We start from the raw sequence: 22,341 nt of genomic DNA on the forward strand, positions 1-22,341 counted from the left end.
AGTCACTCCTTCCATGCCAGATATCTCTGATTGAGAGTAATTGCTTGCTTTTGACAGAGCCCGGAGTGGATCTCTACGGAGTGCTTGAGTAGGAGGTGAAAAATCAGTAGCTAATGTGATGGCTTCTGTTTTTGTTTTATTTATTCTGTAACTGTTTTTCAAGCCCAAACAGCAGCCTGCCAGGAAAGGTGTCTCTGCTTGGAATTCATTATAGTTATTATCAGCAGCACCGTGCCTCTGGCTAATTACACTTGGTTTGTGAGTGACAGCCTTTGATTGGGCAGTATTGCTTCCCCCTCCTGGGAAAGAGGATACTTCTCAGGTCACAGATTAAGTCATTGCTAGGTGATAATTTCATGGTATGTTATGGCGGCACATGCTTGAACTAAAAGAACTAAAAGAACTAAAAGACTGCCACCACTTAACTCTCTCAAGCTACCTTTTTCACACATCTGCTGGAAATAGACAGGGCTTAGATCCTGCATCTGACTATGCCAGTTTATAGCAGCGTGAAGATAAAATTTTTTGCCACTTCAAGCTCACCTCTAACAGGAGCTGGGTATGGACTTCACTGACTTGATGCAATGATGTCCAAGCTGTCCAGTTGGATGCAGGGACAGTGGAGGCAGATTTATGTTTGGGAGCTTCAAGATGAGGCATTCCAGAGAGTAGCTTCTTTGGAAAATCTATGGGCTTTGGGTACCATTTCAAGAAGCTTAAGGGCTCTTAAAAAAAGCGGCTGCTGTCAGTAATAAAGCATTGTCCTTTGTCGTTCAGTCTGCTGGGTAACGTTTCTGACAAGTATTGCTGCAGACCCTACACCACCTTTGACAATGAGTGCGGAGCATCGTTCAAAGACCCATCTGCTCATTCATTAGTAGGTTTTGGTGCCCTGGTCTTAGCTGAGGCCAGTGCTTTGGAAATGACTTGAGGAATGCGCAATTCCCGTAGTGTTTTGTGTTTGCTATTTGAACTGAGCTGCTTAACGAATGTGTGCAGCATTTTGCTAACAGGTTTTAACTACCATCAGCAACCCTTAATGAACACAGTGTCCTTCTGCTTGCCCTGGCATTTATCATAGCTCTCATTTTGCGCTGCTGCTAATGTGGAACAATGTTGTGGATAGCCTGCTATCAGTATTACTCTGTTAGCTCTGAAAGCCTTTCTTGGCTGTGCAGAATGGTGGGGCTCGCCACACTCATTGCAACACTTGACATGAAAGCGTTTTTTATTAATCTGGTTTGAAATGCATCAGCTCTTGTTCTGATCTGAATTCTTTCTTCCCTTTGCTTAGGAGAAACCTAACACAGCTTAAATAACTAAGCAACTGACACGTCTCGTAAGGAAGTAAGAAAATACTGCTATTTAGAAACAACTCTAAAATTTCCACCTAAAATCATAGCCCCGTGCGTGTAAGGCTCACAACAGTTATCAGTGGTGTAATGGTCAAAGCAGCAGTGGCTGGGTGGTCCTTGCATTCCTCAAATGAAACAGGGAATGGGATCTGAGCAATGATGAGAAGTATTAGCAGTATACATCCTGCAAAACAGAGACTTCCCTGAACCGCTGTGGGGAAGTGCCTCAACTTTGGCATTTAGGAAGGGTTGAGTTTCTCCAGTAGAGGGGAGGTGATGCCCTGAGGTCAGCTGTGTCTCTTCAGCAGCTCAATCACTCCTAAACTTCCTCTTCTGGGTATCTCATTTGTCAGATACAGACCAGCTGTTCTGAAAAGTCAAAGGAGAGTCAAATCTTTCTTCCTGGAGGGTATATGAGTTAGGGGGAGGCTAGAGAGGAAGGAAGACAGGGGAAACAACTGGTCTACTTCATTGCTTTTCTTTATTTCTGTTTTCAGTAGGGCTATAAATGTCACTTTCCTCCTAATGTATCTGGAGGTTGAAGCATTCCTGCTACTGGGAAGGTTCGTATGGCTCTAGCAGTATTGTAAGTTTTCTTTGTGCTGTTCTTTATCACCCTTCTTGAAGGAAGTATCTAAGGGCAGGATAGGTAGGAGTGTGTATCCTTTCATATTAGAAAGCTTTTTTTTTGAATGTCTCTTGGTTTTTTTGTTTGTTTTGGTTCTTATAAAGATAATTTAAAATAACTCAATGGCCTTTATCAAGCCTGTAATAGGCAAATTCTGCCTCATATAGAGTTTTAATTTTCTTTTTTCCTCACCAGTTGTACCTCCTTAGCTTGTAGTCTTAAAAAAAATAATGAATGAATGGGTGCATTCTTTTCTGCCTTTCCTAGAATGTTCCTCAGGTTGATGTATATTGTGTAGGAGGAAAATTGGCTTTGTGTTTGCCCTTGGACTGCTTTGTAAGTAAACCAGGAAGTTCAGCTCATAGAGATGTCAGGTTTGGTTCCTTTTGCTTGCATATAATTCATTTAGCTTTCTTTATAGAAATACTTATGAAGCTTTAATTAAATTTCTCTTGTGACATTTGAAGTACTCTAGTGAGCAGAGCCCTGAATGAAAGGTTTTAAACAGCTGAGGTAAATGATATTACACGTGCATAGAAAAGCACTTGCAAAATGCATTGTGAAACTCTGAACTCTGCTTCCCATACGCACCTACATGTAATGCATCACGCATTGTCTTCCTGCTGAACTCTGGTGGACTGGAGCAGAACTCTTCTAGCAGCAGAGAAAGGGGAGTTTTCTGGCTCTGTCAGGTGCCAGCTCATCTTAAGGCTTTGTCTACTTCAACTTATTTGTTGTAGGAGAATCTCTGATTTCTTTTCAGCTTCAGCATGACAGATAGCAGAGCTTGCCACCAGCTCACAGACACAATATAAATAGGTGAGAGATAGGAAACTAAAATGCCTGTAGGCAACAGAGGTAAAAACCAGTTGAAGCAATACAGGCTTCATAGCCTTTTGCTTCCTGCGTTTCTAATGGACATCGTTGGCTATAGAAAGTGATGCCTTGTCTGCGACGCTGGTACCTCCATTTGACACTCTCTTCACTTGAGAATTTTTTTTTTTTTTAAAGTAAAATCCTGTGTGAAGGCCCAATGAAAACTTTGGAACTAATTGTGGCAGAATGGTACAACCCACATTGTACCCCATTGTGTGCATTGACCCTATCTTTGCAACAGCACACCTGAGTATGAGGGCTGTCTGAGATCTGGCATAAATTTTATGGCTTGAACTCAAATACTCAATATAGTATATATAATATACCACTGAAATATAGTGGTAGCTATACCTACAGAACATGCGGACAGCTTGCACGTTAGAGATTTTGTTGTAGACTAATGCTCCACTATCTGAGCATGCTCGCACGCACACTGGTGAATGACATTCCTTTTATCAGAGGCATGATCTATAGCTCTTAGGCACCCACAGTCACAGAGGAAGCTGGGAACAGAATCTGAGTCTCAGTTGACATAACCACAGAACCATCCTTCCTCCCATGCACTGAGTGGGTTTGGGAAAGCGTAGCGGGGGGTTGACCTACCTGTTTCTCCTGAAAATCAGTATTTCATTTTTCACCAGAAGGTCAGAGATGGGGTAAAAGAAGTTTAAAAAATATAACTGAAATCTATCAATATGAAAATTATGAAGTCAGTTTTGCAAAGATGCTTTACTCTCTTGGTGACCTGAATTTCCTCTGTAAATTCATCTGTCTTGTAAATGGGAAAACTCCAGGCCTGTGATAGAAATTTTCTGCTTACATCTCATCTGCGTATAACCTGTTGTTCCTTGAAAAGGAAAAATGTGATGTTGTACCTTTCTAATACAGGTGTCAGAATTCAGTATCTTTCCTTCAGGACTGCCTTCTGCTTGGAGATGCCGCTTTTCTGTCCTGTCAGACCACTGTTTCTTTTTCACCAAAACTTTCTGTTGTTCGTTATAACTGTATCTCTGCAAAAATTCTAATTTATATGTATATTCAGTATCTTAATGTATTTGATAATTATGCACGTGTTCAATGTCAACCATCTTTTCTATCTGTGTCTGCTTGATTGACAGCTTTTGTAAAAATAACTGGGCTACTTCGATGAGGTCAGAGCAATTGAGTAATACTTGCTATATCCTGTTAATCTGCATAATTTCATCCCTGCTTTATAATCTTCCCTATGTGATGGGGGGCGAGAATTTCGCTAACAACAGTAATCTGTTGATAGGACTTGGACTATGGTCTATTTTTTAACAACTTAAACCAAGCATTTAGTGAAAATCAAGGAGAATTTGGGTTCCAGAATGACTTTTAATATTGTCAAGATTTAATTTGCTCAGATGTGATTTCTGATAGAAAAACTGTTCTTTGTGCAAATGAGTATTTGTTTGAATTTCTTTTAAAACTGAGAATAAACTGGTGAATACTCTGAAAGCATGGGGGAAAACAGAGAAACAGGGTTCAGCTGAGCCACTCAGAAGGTGGCATAGTACTGTGCCTGGGTTTAGCAGACATGAGTTACCCCAGGTGTCTTTAGGCAAGTTATCTGATCCCTCAGTGGTTCAGTCTGCTCCATGGTGGGAATATAGCTGCTGCGTACCTCAGCAGTGCTTGTGGTAATAAATACCTTTAAAGACTGTGAGGTGACAGAGCTGGGTTAGTGTTGCACAAATGCTCTTACAAGTAGAAATGAGGACACAGTGATAGTGTTCAGTTTTCAGCAGCAGATTTTTTTTTCCTCTTTCCCACTGGCTCCAATGCCAGCACAAGCAGAGATGGAAAAATTTCTCAGAAGTGCCAGTAGAGCATTAGGAACTGAGCAGCAAGCAGGCTAGCTGGATATCAGTCATGTCAACCGAAGTCTGAGTGAGTGATACCGGTGGTATTATCAAGGGCAGTGGTTTGGGTTGTCCGTTTGTAGGGGTTTTTTCTCCCTAAGGTATGGTTTCAGTTTTTAATGGTGACCTTCAGTGCAAATTAAAAATGAGTCTATGCCTTTTCCCTTTGCTTTTTGCCTCCAGTGAACATCTGCAGCAAGATCAGAGACCTGGTTTGACGCTGGTCACTGGTCTCTTAAGTTTCTCTGCCAGTGCTCAGTGTAATCGGCAAGCTGTTTCTCCTGGGAGTCTTGATTCTGACATAATGGAATAAGTCCCTTTGCTGTCTTTTTTTTTTTTTTTTCCTGTCCCTTTGCTTTCTAAATCTTTACTGGTGCAATGATTTCTGCAAGTCGTGGTGACAGGAGACTGGTGACAAAGGTTCTCATGTTTCTGGCCCTGCAGCAGAGCACTGGGCACCCCATGTCACCAGGTTCTAATAAAGGCAGGCCACAGGCCACAACCAGTAGTAGAAACCCTTATGAGTTGAATCAAGCAGCAATTTGGAGTTGTGTTGCATGGCCCCTGCAGCTACCTGGGAGATGGATGTACTCTGTAGCCTGTAGAATGGCTAAAGAACAGCCTTGCCTAGGGAAGGGAGTACAGGAGTTGCTGCTGGAGGGATGCTTGAGAGGTTTTGGAGCAGAATCATGTCTAGCAGCGTTCTTCTGCCTTCAGCATCACAGCCCACACCAGCTATGTAGTATCACACAGTAAAGTGCTGCCATCATGTCGCTGTAACTTCCTTATCTGGAGCTCCGGGAAGGGAAAAAAGACACTCTTCAGTGTACCTTTTCTTGTCTTTATCTATCTTATATTTAGCAAAGAATATTACAGTGTTCCTTCTTCGTCTAATATCTTTGCAGGCTTTCTGCAAAGTCTCACCGTTTCCTTTCATCTCACCATCATCTTTCTTGTGTTTTAACTGCATATCAAAAATAGCAGTGTTAGGAGTGAAATTGTCATGAAAGCTTCACTGAAATAACTGTAATTTGTTACTGTAAACAGATGATCTGTATGTCTTCAATTACATTTCAGGCAAGCAGTCTGAAAATGCAAATCTGCAGTTTGGTGCAGCATGGGCTGTGATGAGGAGGGAGAGATGCGTAGGAGGGCTTTTTACTACTGCTTGATTTCACGCTGCTGATGGTAATTAGCAGAGGAAGGTATAGTTTATTAAAATGCACGTTGTAGCAAAAGTATCAACTAGGGATAGTTCAGTGGCTGGCTGAAGAGAGGTTTACAAAATGCATAATCTTGAGCTGTGCAGCCCTCGGGTTCAAATCTATCCCAGGGTGTTTGCTGGGTACTGTTGGATTTCATATTAGGGTAGCAATGAGGCACCCTATCCAGGATGAGGACACAAGGTGTTAAAAACAACAAGAATGTAGTCTAATAGTATTCATGTTCTAAAATGTTTGCAATCTTAATGTTTTATTAAAAAAAAAAACCCAAACAAAAACCCCAGAACCAATAACAACACACACCACCACCACCACCCAGGTTTTGATACCTAAATACTGGGTTTGGCTTCACGAAGCTGGTCTCCCTTAGACTTCCCCATGTTCCTGCAGTTCCTCTGTGCAGCTCAGAGGATGCTTCCTGGGATTCTCATATTCCTCATGTAATTAACCGATATCCTTACAGCATGCCAGGTCTGCAAAGTAAACTGCCCTTTTCTCTTGGCAGTGATTCTCATGGCTGGTGGCTTGTACCTACCCTCTGACTTTTTCTGCACTTTCTCAGTAGCTCCGTTCAGCATTAGCTGGGCTGACCTGAAAGGCTATGGTTGTTCTCATCACCTTAAATCAGGTCCCCAGGCATCAATGCCAAGCACTGTGATCAGGTCAGCAGGTTAGCTGCATGGCATTTAATTAACTGACAGTCTTGCCTTTGGCAGCTGTGATCAGTGGTCTGGAGTGACAAAAGCCCTGAGCTTTTCGAAGTACATATGGCACAATTTCAGCAGAAGAGTAAAACATTGCAAGAGAAAAGCTTTACCAGAAGAGAAACTAGAAAGTGGTTTCAGATCCTGTGTGTCTGGGACCTCTGGTTCTCCTGTGTATGTTTCAGTCCCTTCAGCCTCTATGCTCTTATCTGTTCCAAGTTTTTGTTCCAGATTATTTTCTGCTAGGGATCTTCTCAGACTGTAGAAGGTGGGAGCTGTTCACCTTCATTTCTTATTATACCAGTAAATGTAAGGACTATCTTTAGACTATTCCCCCCCTTTACCCCACTAGTTCAGCAAATCCCTAAAACAGGGAAGCAGTCCAATAATAATGGGACAAACAGATGGAGAAACAGCATCCATGATACCTACAGTAGTATAGTATCTCTTGTCTCTTCCTCTTGTCTGGAATCTACTGTGTCTGGTAGATGCTGTTAAAGACAGGATGCTAAAGTCAATGTATTTTGGGTCTAATTCAAAATACAGGAATTTCCCTGTGCATTTCTTTTGTTATTTTTAGTTTTTTATTCTTTGTTTTATGGGTTTGTTTCATCCATCGTACATCAAAAGAAAAGAACATACAATTCAAGGCAGGTTCAGTAATGAAAATACGTCAGTATCGAATCCAAACAATATTGTAAAGCTCAAACTGAGGCTTCTCCATATGGTATGTTGATATTGCCAGCCAAAAACACAACATGCAACTTCCAGAGCTGGGTTCAGTGAACTTTAAAATCTGTGCAAAAATAACTGGTGACAGCTTTCCTCAATGCAAAACCCTTTCTACTTTCTCCCAGAAAGAGCTGTTCCCCTGCCGGTTTTCAGCACCTCCTCCTCCCCGTCTGCTTGTTCCTTCCTCCCTCTGTTCTGCTTTTTCCCACGTTTGTATCAATATCCTCCATCCCCAGCTCTTGTGACAGAGAGAGGATGCATCAGAGCTCTCTGCCCATCTTGCTTTCCAGAGACATTACATCACCTGCTGCTAAGCAAGGCTGATTCCCTACAGCTTTCCCTTACCCAAACATGGTCTATCTTGGATCAGTCCAGTTGTCTGGGTGTATGAATTGGTACTGCTGACCAGTATCCAAAGGCTGCTGGTTCCCTTGCCCTCAAATTTCCAAAACAGCAAGCAGGTCCCCAGACCTGGACCAGAACACAAACATGTGGCTGAAATATCAACTCAGGTCAAGCTGAGGAAAGTAGGCTTGTGGTGGTGCTCGCCAACCATGCACTGGGTGAGACAGGAGGTCAGAAACATCCCCCATCACAGACCTGCTCTCACAGGGGTCTGCAGCCCATGTGAGGGTGGACTGGCCATTGCCACTCTTCCTCTCCACTGTTGTCCCTAGCTTTGGGAGGCTGCCGCTGCTGCAGTTCACGGGAAGAGCCAGGGATTTATCTTCCCAGAGTTGTAAGCCAGCAAGAAGTGGGGGTGATGTCTTCAGGCTTGCTTTGTTGGTCACCACGACTTTATTTGATTTGTATCAGGAATTCTTCCAATGTTATATCTGTGGGTATGATATCCAGGATATCTTTCACAGATAGGATATCCAGGAGAACTGTGAAAGACCTTTTAATCAGAAGCGTTGGTGGGAGCAACATACCTCCTTGCTGAGTTATGATCAGAGCATGAAGTACTTGTCGCACTGAAGCGGGAAATTGCTGAGCTAGCAGCAGTGCTAATAGCTGCGTACTTCGCTGCTGATGGCAGTGAGGTGAGGCCATAAGGTGATTGCAGGACAATAGTAGGTAACAACATGAAAAGTTGGTTTCCTGTTGGTATTTCCTGGGCAGGCTATCTGTCCTCAGATTGCTGTTGTCAATGATCTGATTTGTCTCTTCTGTGCCCTTAAATAATGCCTTTTTATCACATCCTACTCTCTCACTACTCATTTCAGGTCTGTTAAGTACCACCTGTTACCTACTCATCTCTCATGTAAAGAAACTCTTTGTGTTAGTGCGTTGCTGTTCCTTGAGGCAGAACCTATTGAGTGAGTCTGGTTTCTGGCAGCAGCCACTCCAACGTGGGTATTCACGAGATTTCTGCCAAAAACCATGAAACCACCAAGGACAGTGACTGGTTCAGTCAAACATCTCAGTGTAGCTATTTGTTGTGTTCTTTGATTAGGTCAATTACCCCTAAAGCCTCCAGCTCTGAGGGATGACATCCATGCTGGGTGATGCTGTCCCAGGAGGGCTTGAAGGCCAGAAGTGTGTGTGTGTGGGTCATACATTTGCACCCAGTCAATGTGCAGCATCTGTACCAGTGTGGCTGCACCTGTCCCTGTGGGCACATCTGCAGGGTGTGCGCCTTCTGATAACAAGTGCAGTTAAATGGGAATACAGGTCCTTACATATAAACACCTTTTTAAAGCTGATGTTTTATAGACATTTTATAGAGAAATGGCTCAACTTTAACTGCTAAAGCTTCACAAATACAAAAATGTGAGTAGAACAGCACTGAGTGGGAATTGAGTGAATTAACAAATGGTGATTAAGGATATCCAGCTAAAGATAAGCTGATATTTGGGGGGGGAAGAGTGGTGTCCTCTGGTTTTGTTGGGGTTCTGATGAAAAGTGTGTGTTATTGTGGAGCAACCCAGCTGATGTGATGTCAGTATGGAAGCCCTTTATTTTCTGTCACTTCTCTCTTTCAAACCATATCTGTCCATCGGTGTGGAAGGGAAAACACATCATAATGCTATAAGGCATGAATTAGAAATGATGGGACAGATAATAGTAGGTGTCACAGAGCTGAGTCAAGGCTGAAAGAGGTGGATAAACAATATAAACACCAGAAGATGTTCCCAACAGCTAGTGCCAAAAAAAATGTATTTTTACACTGCAGAAAGAGTCAGAAGTATCAGGGGTGGGGAAGCAAGTTGAGATGAAACCTCAAAAGAGACATGTAAAGCCCAGGGCAAGTCAGGTTGTTAAAGGCATGTGTGATAACTTTAACTAAAAAGCAAGAAGTAGAAAGACATTGTTATCTTGAGTTAAAAAAATCACTTCATAAAGAGAGAAAAATGAGGTTTGCTCATTGCAAAATCTGATATTTTCTGCGTCTCAACGGATATTGTAGACCCCATTTATATAAAAGTAAAAAAGTAGTGGTATCACACTTACGTTAATTACTTTCTAATTTTATGGACATTTCATTAGAGTATTTCTGTGGAAGAATTAATCCATTTTAAATAGATGTCTACTGTTTCTTTACCAAGATACTAATATAATGGAACTGCGGTTCCTATGGAATCTGTGGAAATTCAATTGTAATTTTACCCCTTATTATTGTTAATTGCTTTGTTTGGGGTAATCATAGCTAGGTTTTGGTGCAGGAGTTTGTGAACATTCCTGTAGTTTTGAGGTACATCTTGGTGGTAGTGCTAAACAAGTTGTTTGTGGGTGTATTTTTCTTTCTTTCTTTCCATCCTTCCTGTCTTTCCTTTGTTTCTTTCTTTCAGGGAGACAGTATCATTATGACACTAAGATGGAAGGAATTAGCAATTCCTCATCAAAAGGGCTACTAAGAAAATTGGAGTAATTTAAAACAGAAATCTATCATAACTGGTGTTCTTCGGTTGCATCACATGGTATAAAGCACCCAAGGATTCCAAGGAGCCAAGAAAGAAATGGAGAGTCATGGCACTGGGTGACCTGTGTCAGAGGCAGGGGATCATTTTCCTTCTGATGCCCCAAAATGTGGATGGCTTTATGGGTACAAATGAAGAGGGCTTTTTAGGCTATCATATTTTAACAGCAATATTCAAAATAGGGGTAGGGGAAAGAAGTGAAAGGAAGGGAAGGTCTCAGCTCTGACCTTGTTCTGGGAAGAGAGCAGATTCAGGTTTAGAATAAAGAGAAGAAAATGAAGGTTGTAACTAATAAGCGTTGCCTAGCTCGCCGGGTCAGCTGTGGGGTTTCTCCACCGGACAGTGGCCGTGCCTATGCCACCAGCACGGGAAAGGCCCTGGTTAGGACCGAGGTCCTCTCTTCCCCTCTCTCTCAGCTTACTGGCACTGCTGGAACCTTTCCAAAACAAAGGCCAGCTTTCAAGTTACTGGACTAAGGGATTCACATCATTTGCTTCTAAGGCCTTTTCTGGTTTTGAATACCACATTTTTCCCCACCTGTGCCCTCCTCTAGAAAAAAGAAAATGGGGAAGGAAAAGAGTTAGTGGTATGAATTTCATTGCAATGTACTTGGTTTAATATCTCTCATGTCATTGAGTGACATTCAGTCATGTCACCTTGCTTCATTCTATGTTAGCTTCTGTCGGGTTAGTTAGTAGTGTAACAAAAAAGTCTGTGAAAGGATGCTAAGCGGAGCTGACCTGATGGAAATGTGAACCTGTTGCTGCGTACCCACCACTCACTAGGTTTACAGCAAAGACTGAAAATACATCCCATCTACAGAGTTTTGTGTGGCCATTTTTTTAGAGTTGAGCCTCAAATTATCTTCCTGGACCACAAAAGGTTCTGGACAAGAGTGGGTTCAGGGATGATTGGACTCCAGGACCATCATCCCAAGGGAGCGTGTACGCTCAGCCTCAGCTCCTTGAAGGCTATTCTTGCCCAGAAATTTTTGATAGCTGGTGTAGGCCAACGACAGTTAATAGAAGATTACAGGCTGAATTCATTGAATCCACTTGTCATCTTCATGACTTTAAGAAATGAGTGTTGTCAAATTCATATCATCATTAATAGAGCTTCCCCTGACTGACTTACTGCCCATTCAGGAAGCCTTACATTTTATCTGAGGTGTTTGTGTTGTAGCCGCACAGTTTAAAGCAATTTTGTGTATATTGACCATTCAGAGATAGATCTGCAAGCAGATAGGGAAGCCTAAAGAAGATGAAATACCCAATGAATTTCTCTTCATACATTCTACAGTGTTGGTTTTTTATAGCCCCATTGTGTCTGAAGCAACAAGTCTTTATTCACTTTTGGTTTTTTTTTTTTATAGGATGCTCTGGGTCTTCTTCTTCTTCCCATGGTCATTCATAGAAAACACCCTCTTGCTGTGATCCCCTTATTAAATAATAAGTGAAAAGTCAATGGTGAAATGAGCCATGAAAACCGAAACTCTGATCTTAGTTTGGAAGCAGTGTCTCTAGGTCAGGTATATAAACACAGCAGCAGCAGAAGCTATCACTTGAACCTTTTTCTGATAGAAGCATCTGGGAAGTCTTTCTCAGTGGTGTCATTGAGGATTTAGGCATGTAATTATTGTTATGTTGGGTGTCTGTTGTAGAAGCAAATCCTTTATGAATCACTAAGAAAACAAGAGTTTGGTTTGTCACATGCAACTTTCACTCTATCATTTAGGAATGTTTATAGGGAATGTATTTCCTGTGCAATGCAATGGCCCTTGAGCAGCGTGCCGGGCTCTTCTGGTGCCAAGCTGGAAATGTAAAATGTTCCTCTTCTGCCCTGAGCAAAAAAGATTAACAAAATACCTAAAAGTTGATCATGGCAAGATAGAAGCAGTTTTGTGACAACCAATGTTGACAAAAAACGACACAAATTGATTTAGAAGAATTAAAAACCTGGGCAGAAGTTAACATTGAGGTTTGGGTTGGGCAGACTCCTAGAATCTGGGAAGAACATAGCCCAAAACTTGTGAAAAAGAGAAATCTAGGAAATGGTAGTTGCTAAAGAAAGACAAGGGACAGGAAGAGTAAGCTGGCAATGGTAAGCAAAAGCAGAAAATGTCAAATTGGAAAGTGTTTGTAAGAACGATAGGTCTGGGTCTTGAGGGGGAGAAACAGTTGAGTCTAGGCCTGGCTAACACACGGTCACTACCTTCCTTAGCCGGCACCTGAGGCAATCCAGAGGGATTTACGTGGGCCAAGATGAATGACAGGTCAATGCAAAACATGACGCTGCTTTAATCATCAACAGTAAGCTGAGTCTTAGAAGAGTAAACCAGCCTGTAGAGAGTTTCCTCGTGTGTAGGGAGACTACTACCTGTGCCTAGACTAGTTCCTTTATAGCTGGCTACAGAAAATAAAAGAAAGAAGCACAAAGAGTTTGTTCTTACTTCTTTGAAACTTACTTATTTAAGCAAGGATGATGGCAACGTATCTTAACGTCATCTGTAGTTATTTTTTAATAGACAGTAGTAATTTTTGGTTTTGTCAAAAGCTAGGTAGTTAGGTTTTTTGACTTGTGTTTGAGTTCTTTAGGTTTGGGGGGTTTTGAGGGGAGGAAGACAGGTCATCATATTTCCTTGCCCTTTCCAACCTTTCCCTGATGTTATAGGCCTGTGCGTGGGAAGCAGTTTCCAATTTTGTTCCTGCAATGGGCTGTAATCGCAGTGAATGCCCTCTGCAGATCAGGCTACCTGGTGCTCTCTGCACATTAGGCAGATAATCGACAATTATCATTTGTGACTTTATTTATATATGCAAAAGAACATAGCTGCAATGAGGATTTCTGGACCCCTTGGAAAAATGTGACTCAAATTGCTAGCATTTGTATTTCTTGTTCATAAAGTGTATTTGAAGTGAATGTGAAGTCAGGAATTACAATCTAAAATTAGCTCATTGGGCCAGTTAAACTTGTTGGTCCCTTGCAGAATGACTAAATGTACTCTCCAGGAGGAGAGAGGAAATTGCGTCTTGCTGAGGACAAGAAAGAAGTGGCCCTGAAGGTTTTTTTTGAGAGGCACAATCAAGAACACAGCTTCAGGGAAGGGTAATGAATGAAGAGCACTTTGCACAATTATAGCTGCCCCTGCCTCATGCTGGGGACGTTGTGATCACTGCAGTGGCATCCTTTTGTTCAGGAGAGGCTCCTTCCACCACCCTGCACAGCCCCAGTCACCTTCTGATGTCTTGATTTCAGCTGTGTGGATTTCCTGCACTGCAACGCCCACACAGATGAGTAGCATGTGGAGTCATTTCACCTCAAGCTGCGTGGTAGAAAAAGCTTCCTCTTGCGTGTGTGTGTCTCTCCTGTGTTTGGTCCTGCGTTGTAGGTTTATCCTGGAAATTTACCTTAGCTCTCAATCCTGTAACCCCTTAGACACGGAGTCCTTGTGCCAGTGCGCATGTGCTTCTAGCATGTATTTTCTTGTCCATCTGGTGAGGCAGATTAGTGCCCAGGCTGCTTTTGAAGCTGAACTCTGACCTGCCCACTTTCCAATAAGGATGTAGATTAAGTTGGAGGAAGGGAGCTCAGCTGTGGTGAAGTTCCAGCACAGTCCTACCAGTTATTAGGCATGGGTTTTCCTCAGGCAGCTCTCTTCTTTCTAAGCAAGCATTTTATCCAGGAGGATTTTGAGGACTTTGGATATTTGTTTGGGACATCTCACATCTGCAAGTGTGGAGCATCGGAAGGTCCTGTGCTCTGGGTGAACTGTAACTATAGGGTATGTAAAATAGAGTTGACACCATCATGGACATATCAGACTACCCCCTCCCATATGTGTTAGCCATTGCACACATCTGTTTCTCTGTGAGATACTCCAGGCAGAGGTGGAAGTTCTTAAGCCTAAAAGGAGCTCTTTCAGTGTGCCCATGAGAGCCAAGCCTTTCAGTAGGTCCTGGCTTAACTTCTTCAGCAAAAAGTGTGGGTGCCTCAAGTCTGTGTTCATATGGTTGTGAAGCTGGAGACACCAGGAATGCCTGGACAACCTCTGCCCAGACAGACTGTCCCGAGTGAAAAGCTTCCACTGGAAAGCCTCCCATATTTCTGTACCTGTTTCAGCACCTTTCAGGACACCAGGAGAAGTTTTCACAGAAGCATCAGACCTCACACAGCCGATGGCACATCCAGAACAACCCATGCATGTCATGTCCAGGTCTCCTGCCCTGGTGTAAAGTAACTGTCCAAGCTCCTCTTCAGTCCTCCAAAAATTTTGTGACAGCACTGTACCCAGTCTCACAGGACAGATGTTCTGGGAATTATTGTAAAAAAAAGGCTGGGAAACAAAGAACAGGGCTCTTTTAATCTTCTTCAAAGAATGCAAAGAAAATCTTTATTTTCAATAAATGACATTCCTGCTTTTTCCTCAGTCTTTGTTTGACAAATAGTTTTCTATTTACAGCCAGTGCATTTTAATGCCTTCTCCCCCCCATCCTACTGGGTTCCTATTTTCTCCTTCTGACAATGTTACCATATGGTTCTATTATTCAGAGATTCCTAAACATGTATTGCAACAGTCCTGAAAAATAATTAGGTGCTGCTGTGGTGTAAAAACACATCTGTGATCAATGGCTCCCTCTGGAAATTATGGGACAAAATGTCCCCAAGGCATTTTTCTATCTTTCTACTTTCTCCCTGCCCTTTTCTGTCCCTCCATGCCCACCCCCCACCCCCCCAATCCTTATAAAGGGAAGGAAGCCTGTGTGAACAGGTATTTTTATTTTTTTTTCTTAAAAGAAATGCACAGTGTGATTGGTAGATTTTCTGAGCTGCAGCTAGAGGAAGAAATGTCTGGGGAGGAAAAAGGTGTATATTTAGACTCTATAGATTGAGAGTAGTACTTAATTCTGTGGTGATAACCAATGATTTACACCCTTTAATCCAAAAGTCCTTCTGTGCCCTGTGGGGAATACAACATATGTCCAGCAAATTGGTAACCATATGCTTCAGCAAACATGCAGTCCCTTAGTCCTTCCTCTGCTCCGTTCCATTGATAGTTCCCTGCTAAAGCAGTCTGGTCTCACAATTTACTCTGCCTTCATTGAAGGTTTTGTCAAGGGAAGGGTTATTTTTGGATTCCTTCTAATATTGCACGTTCTGTGTTTATGAAAGGTTTCAGGCAGTTGTTTTTGCTGGAGGATTTCACAAGTGAATCAATGAGTAAAAGTTTTCTCAGCTCCTGATGGAAGAGGCAGGCATATCTCCCACACAACTTTTTCTCCCAAGAGTGTTCTTGATAACCCTGATTTTAATTTATTTTCCCAATACAAGTTTCACAGAGGCTTTTCAAAATCGTTTTGCTCCTAAACCCTCTGTTTTACCCTACCATGATAGCCCTCTGGTACTGCTGCTGAAACTGCACAGGTACGGTATTTGTCATGACAGGAGGCTTCTTTGTCTCCTTGGCACATCATGAAAAAGAAAGGAAAAGGACACACCGATACATGTTTTTCTGTCCTTGTGGCCACCTTTAAACTGAGATGCTGTAACAGAGCAGGAGCACTGGCTGGAAGGTAAAACTAGATTGTGCAAAGGGGCACCGAGTATGTTAGCCTGCTGCTGCCCTGCTCCAGCAGGAAAGATTATCCCAGATAAGCAACAGCAGGGTAATGTTCAACAAATTAGCTTGACTGATGAACCTTGAACTCTTGTCAGTATTAATGCCTGCGAAGTTAAGCAGACCCAGGCTTTATTATGAGGACTTTTCCTCAGAGGCCAATGCAATATAACCTATTTTTTCTTGCAGATGCCATGTAGGAGGGGCTCTGGGTCTTGTCTGAAGATCCCAACAGGCTTTTACAGATAGATTTTTTTTTTTCCTAACCTGAATAAGCCAGTGCACTGACAGTAACTGGAGGTGAGTGGGTTTGGTGGTGCTGTGGGTTGGGGTTTCCTCTGCTAAGCTCTTTGCATAAGGACAATCTTTGCTCTCTGTTTGCACCATGTTGAGGAGTGTGGAGCAGCTCAGCCCGTGACCAGTGTTTCTAGACACTGCTGCAATGGTGGTAATCCAGGCAAGCCCTGGACAGTCTTGATTACTCACCTGACAGCATGGTATTTGACAGTTCATATACCTTCTCCACACTTAGACACTTGTTTCCTCCCACTGCATACCTTCAGCCTCTCCCAAACTCAGACTCAGAAAACCAGTGTGCTGTCAGTGCCTGTCAGTCCTCTGTCAAAGGCTGCTTCTGAGTGAGCACAGTATTATTAAGGTTTACCAGCCTGCTCATCCTCTCAGCAGCCAGGTGCTACTCGGTCATTTCTTGGAGCTTTTCTCAGTGGGAGGTAAAATAAAAAGTAATCTTCCAGACTCTGTGGTGGCAGCGGAGTCAGCCTGGTGCCACACAAGGGCCCCACCATAAAGTAAGATTCATGGATTGTAGTTGATGGCTGGGCTGTCCCAGAAGTGCAGAGCCAGGTGTGCCACGGGGGCAGCCTGCCTTTCTGGGTTTGAAAGGTGAGAAGGCCGTCTTCTGTTCGCCTGGCCTTTCTGACAAAGCCCCTTTAGCACAGCCTGTATCACAGCTGGGTACAGCAATCAAAGGAAGGAGGCACGGGGAGTCACTGCGGTGCCACCAGCCAGAGATGATGGAAGAACCTGGGGTGATGGCTGCTAGCTGCTGGGGCTGGCAGGCTGGGAGACCCAAGGGGACGCCAATGGGGAGCTAAAGCCTGGAACTGCGCTTTGCTTTAGTGCAGTTTAATGTGCTGAGGAATCGTTTCACAGTTAAAGTCTTGAAGCAATTTGTGAAGCGATATGTGGGAGCAAATTACACACACTCCTCTGACTCCTCTGTTGAGTTCCTCACTCATCCATTCATTAATGGGCATTTCTTTCAGCCATAGAGAAAAGCAGTTGCTAAAAAGGGAAAACACACCTTAAATATTTGCTGATATGTATTTGAAAACCATCTGGAATGAGTGGAGTAATTGGTGTCAGATGTGAACTCTCCTGGGATGTTAATGAAGGGATGGGAAATGTTGGTGATCTGGTTTTACAGCTTGTCTGTGGGGTCCCAGTGCTTCGGAGGTACAAGAACAAAGATCAGCCTTTTCTTTGAGCTCCAGCATCTGTTGGAGGGGCCTTAGAGATACAGTTCCCATAAGGAAGAGAGTACTTGTCCTGTCACAATATCTAATTTTCTTCCCCTTCTATTCCTAATTTGGCACGGTGCTTGCCTGTCTCCTTCTCCAGGGTACTTGCTTGGTTTCAGTTGCCTAAAGGGTAGACTGGGAGAAAATCAAGGTTTTTATTCTTGCCTCTGCCAGAATATTCTTGTAACCTTGGGCAAACAGGTTTCTATGCAAGACTGAAATAATTTTATACAATGCAGGCAGTTGTTCTCTATTTCAGAGCAGTATGGGGAAGTTTGTTGGGCTCACATTTGTAAGATTCAGACCTGAGCTGAATTTGCCTAGACTGGTTAGGGGAATCTGAGGTTGATACTTGAGTTCAATCTGTTCAGTTCATTTCTGAGTTCTTCTGGGGGTGCCTGTTCACATTGAATAATCTTCCCAGTAGATAGGCTAAAATATAAAATATCTATGTTTATTCTGGAGGAGTAACACCAATTTATATATATATATATATTTATATATATACTTCAGTGGAAAAGCTATTTTTGTTGCAGCAAAGGCTAAAAAAGAGAATATTCCTGGAAAGAGCTGTGCTGTGTTCATTGAATATTGCTGTGTGTCTTTGCTTCTCATCTGCTAGCTGGAAAGGGGCACCAAACAAAAGCCTTTTTGTCATGAAAATCACCCGCCAAACTCTGCCAACTGTCACTCAGAGAAACAATAAGTTTGAGAGCCAGATGTACCTCCCACCAAAATGTATGTGAGCTTGAGTTAAAGGATGGAGAAAGAAATTTGCTCTCATAATACTCCACCAAAACAGTGCAAAAGCAGCTCTGCCAGCACTGCTCCTCTGTGCTATCAAGGGAGTTGATGGGACCATCTGGCTTTCTCTGGGTTCAAGTTTTCATGGGCACAGTTCCCATCAACACCACAAAACGGAAATAATTTGTTCCCAGACCTGATTGCAACACAAGTTGTAATTGTGTCCTTGACCGTTACAGTCTAGATTGGGCCATAGGCTAATTTAGGATGAACCAAGAATATAGATGGGAACAAATATGACAGAGGAATGTCATAGGTTGAAACTAAATTTGGCCATAGCTCATAAATGAAAAATTGAAATCGCAAGTCCCCAGACAGGCACAAAGGGGTTTATGATGCTCTTCTTGTTCACATGATGTAGTCTCAAGGTTTAATGCCACCAGGAGTACCTTTCTCTTTCCAGATGTCAGCTGGTACTTTTAGGGGCCAAGGAGTCACTGATGACACTGCATCCCTACACACATATCAGCACACCAGCTTCAAATGTGGGAGCTGAAATGACAGCAAGTGCACTGGATTGATTTGAAGGTGCAGTTGAAAGGGACCATCCAAGAAAGCAGCTGGTTGCTTTAGGTGTATCCTGCAATCATAGAAGTAGTATAATTTGATACTGATGCGGCAGCCATTTGAGACAGACTTCAGGCTATTCAAATCAGTTATTTGCTCAACAAGCCCAAAATTACAGTGCCATGTGCTTGGTTTGCCTGAATGGACAGGCAAAGGGAGTAACCACCTTTATACACACTGACAGCTACCACACCAGAGCAGGTTTAACAGTGTAGAGCATCAACAGAGGCATCTCCAGTGGCTTTTCAGCATTTACTGGAACAGTGGTAACTTTGAAGCAAGAAAAATATTTCACAATAGAAGAAATTCCCTTTTACCCCTAGGTAAATATGTGCACCATAAATAATGCTATAGGTATTGTGTAATGCTGGGGTATTTTTGTCTCTGGTGGGTGGCATACATTTAGCTCAGGATTCATGCTGTCCAGTAATTTCCAAATACTTTGTTTGGCTTGTCAAATCACAGGTCTCCCTGCGGGGAGGGTACTTCTCTGACCCAGCCTAGTGTCCTGTTGTAGGTGGCAGGGAGATGTGGTACTAGTGTAACTATGCTGATTAGGTGAGTGAGTTGCTTCTGTTTCGTTTTTAAGTAGGAGGGCTGCAAAGCTTCTTGTGACTATACTGCTGTTCTAGTAAGAGGAATTTTTTCTAGAACACAATGCTTATTCCCTTCCCCCTCTGCAAACTGTGCCTCTCTGCTGGGTACAGGTGAGACTCCTCCAGTGGTGCTGGGTGGCTGATTAATGCAAAGTATTATCTCCCTGTGTAGGGGTGCCCTGGGTATGTTTTCGGATTCTTAACCATCACAGCATTCAGTTGTACTCTTAACCATACATAGCCAGGGAAGAGTTGCTGATAACATCCCTTTCTCAAGGATTACATTTAGAAGCCGTGTATGTGGGCTGCAGCTTTGACTGCATCATCTTATTCGTTCCATTACCCATAGATATCAGATATATTCAAATCCTCTCCTACTTTCCAAAAAAAAACGTTGATCAAAACAGTTCTCTGAGTCTGAGCTGGCCATTGCCCAAAAATATTATATAAGAGCTGTAGGGCTACTGACAAAAACTGCAGAGCATCTCCATCAAGTCCATAACAAGCTACAGACTTATATTTCCTCCTTTTCTCTCTCTGTAACTCCTCTTTGATTTCTTGATTTTCCCCCATGATGGAGCAATAATATACTACTCTATACAAAGCCAAAACACTGCTTGTGTTCGACTATAGCACAGAAAGCTGCAAACCAGGCTTTCAAAAGGTAATAATGCTTTAGTGCAGCTACATACACAACAAAAATTGTTTGAGGGAAGCAAGATGCCAGAATTAGAAATTCAGTGCTGGAAAACAGCATGCATTTCTTGTTGCTGTGATGTTATTATATAGAAAAAGCTGCTGCCAGGCCAAGTCTTCTGTATCTCTCTTTGCTAAACAGAGAGAATCTGCCCAAATATCAGCCCTTCTCTGCATCAGCTCAGTGACTTTCTTAGTAACTTCCAAATAACTGGCTCTAACAGACTTGCTCTGACATAGCCTACTTGTGAGTAAGTGCCTCCTAAATAAACTTCTACCAGATTCATTGGGTGACACCAAATCACTCCTTCATTTACCATGTTGCTACCTCAAGTGATGATTTGGGGAGGTCGGTAAGACCAGGGGAGATTTCCTGGCTCTCTTGGTGTTGCAGACCAGATTGACTCAATGTTCCTGGCAAAATCAGTGTACAATACTTCTCTTCCATGGCAAGAACTTCGATCACTTTCAGAAGCAACCCCATTTGTGATCCCGTTATCTGGTTTATAACACAGAAGTGATCCACTACCGTTCAGCCTCAAAACATGCTTTTAGAGAGAATTTTGTCTTGCTTATCTTTGTGCTATGCTCAATGACTTCTGGCTTCATTGGTTTTGATTTATTTTTTTTAAAGTACATCCTTGTTTTCATTTAGAAAATCCAGATATGGGGAGTCCAGACTTACCATGGTTAATGCAGGCACAGGTGATGCAGGAGTGACACAGACAAATCTGCAATTCAGCTATCGCCACCTTTGTGCCTACTGAAGCAGCTGTATGAAAGTTCATGTAACACTGGGGAGGAAGGAAGGAAGGTTTGTTCTCAGCATTTAGATCTGAAAAACTGGAAATACTGGGTCCTGTCAGTGGTTTCCTCACCAAGTTCTGGCCTGGAGACAGGCCTGGACTAAAGCTTTGAGCCTTTTGCTTTTCCACTGCTTGAGAAAGCACAGATTCCAAATTGCACTAAAATCCTTTCAAATGAAAATGTAAAAAAATCTACAAATCAAAAGGCCAAATTCTTAAATGTGTGATGGGTTATAATGCAAGTAAGTAATATCACGCCATTGTTTTTTGCCAGTCCAGTGAGTCTTCTGGATGGGGTGAACCGGACAACGGGTGAAAGTTGAACTGTTACCTTGTCTCTCTGGAGAGAGGTTTGGCAAAAGCAGTCTCATCCCCATGCTGCAGTGAGGAAATTGTGGCCCTGGGGACAAGCAAAGCTGGCTGTTTCAAGTCACTCTCCCATGACTTGGCAGTTGGGAGCTGCATTTCCACACTGCCAGGAACCGCCTGTGCCCTTTGTACTGGCTGGCGTCTGTGCTGGAGGCTTGGGGGGAAATGTCTGAATGGCGAAGTCTCTGCTGGGAGACATCATTCCATCAGGGTTGAGGTATCTGCTAAAAGAACACCCCACGTTCAGCTGGTACTTGTGTTGCTGGACAGGGAACCCCATAAGTAGAAGACATCAGGCTCAAGCCTCTAAACTGAGTGCTTACGGTGTTTCTTTATGATTTCAAAATGCAGGAGGAAGTAGCTGTTTGTTTCCCTTGCAGATTTCCCTTCTAAAGAGGATGAACTGCTCATTTGGGAAGCAAATACATGTCTCGTTTCAACTTGTAGCTTTAAGCTGCAGTCTTCTGTGGCCAGTTTCTGGTGACCGGTGAACCAAGGCGGACCACCTTGAGGCTGTTATTTCTTTTCAGAAGTACAGAACGCTCACGAGATTATTTGACATTGCTCAGATGAGTGGAATAAGGGTACCGCTCCCACCTTCTCCAAAATTAGGCATTCACAAATCCATAATCTCAGAAACTCATTCCTAGGATCTTCAGAGCTTCACATCAGCCCAGCTTTATAGAACTGCCTGCACTGACATCCACCATAGTGTTTGCTATAAAGGAAAAATCTGCTGTCACAGAACTTCTTCCACTAAAATTTAATGGTCTTTACCCACATGAGGCTAGAAGGAATTGTGTAGTGTACTGATTTGCTTATTTTTTATGTATATTTGTATTTATATATATGTGTGTGTATATATAATATTAACCCCCCAGTAATATTGACTTAGTTAATTTTTTAAAGTAAACCATTCCACTTTGGAATTTTTTCTTAATTTGTATCAACGCTGGGGATCCTCAGTGCACACAAAGCAGGTTGGTTTCCAATTCATGAAGGAAATATCTATTTTGATTATTCTGT

General features: G+C 42.7%; 1 protein-coding gene across 2 annotated transcripts in view; it reads left to right on the plus strand.

Annotated features, from left to right (window-relative positions):
- Positions 1-406: 406 nt before the first annotated feature.
- Positions 407-22,341, plus strand: part of LOC308069723 (uncharacterized protein) — a 90,612-nt gene continuing 68,677 nt past the window's right edge. The window contains exons 1-2 of one of the 2 annotated variants that reach the window (XM_080402549.1): positions 4,781-14,103; positions 16,126-16,236. The gene's annotated coding sequence lies outside the window, so the exon portion shown is untranslated. Of the gene's footprint in view, positions 1,919-4,780; positions 14,104-16,125; positions 16,237-22,341 lie in introns of those variants that run through there. The other variant, XR_013930498.1, reaches the window with a different exon arrangement.

Source organism: Falco punctatus (genome assembly GCF_963210335.1).
Source record: "Falco punctatus genome assembly, chromosome: 9".
NCBI classification, from domain to species: domain Eukaryota; kingdom Metazoa; phylum Chordata; class Aves; order Falconiformes; family Falconidae; genus Falco; species Falco punctatus.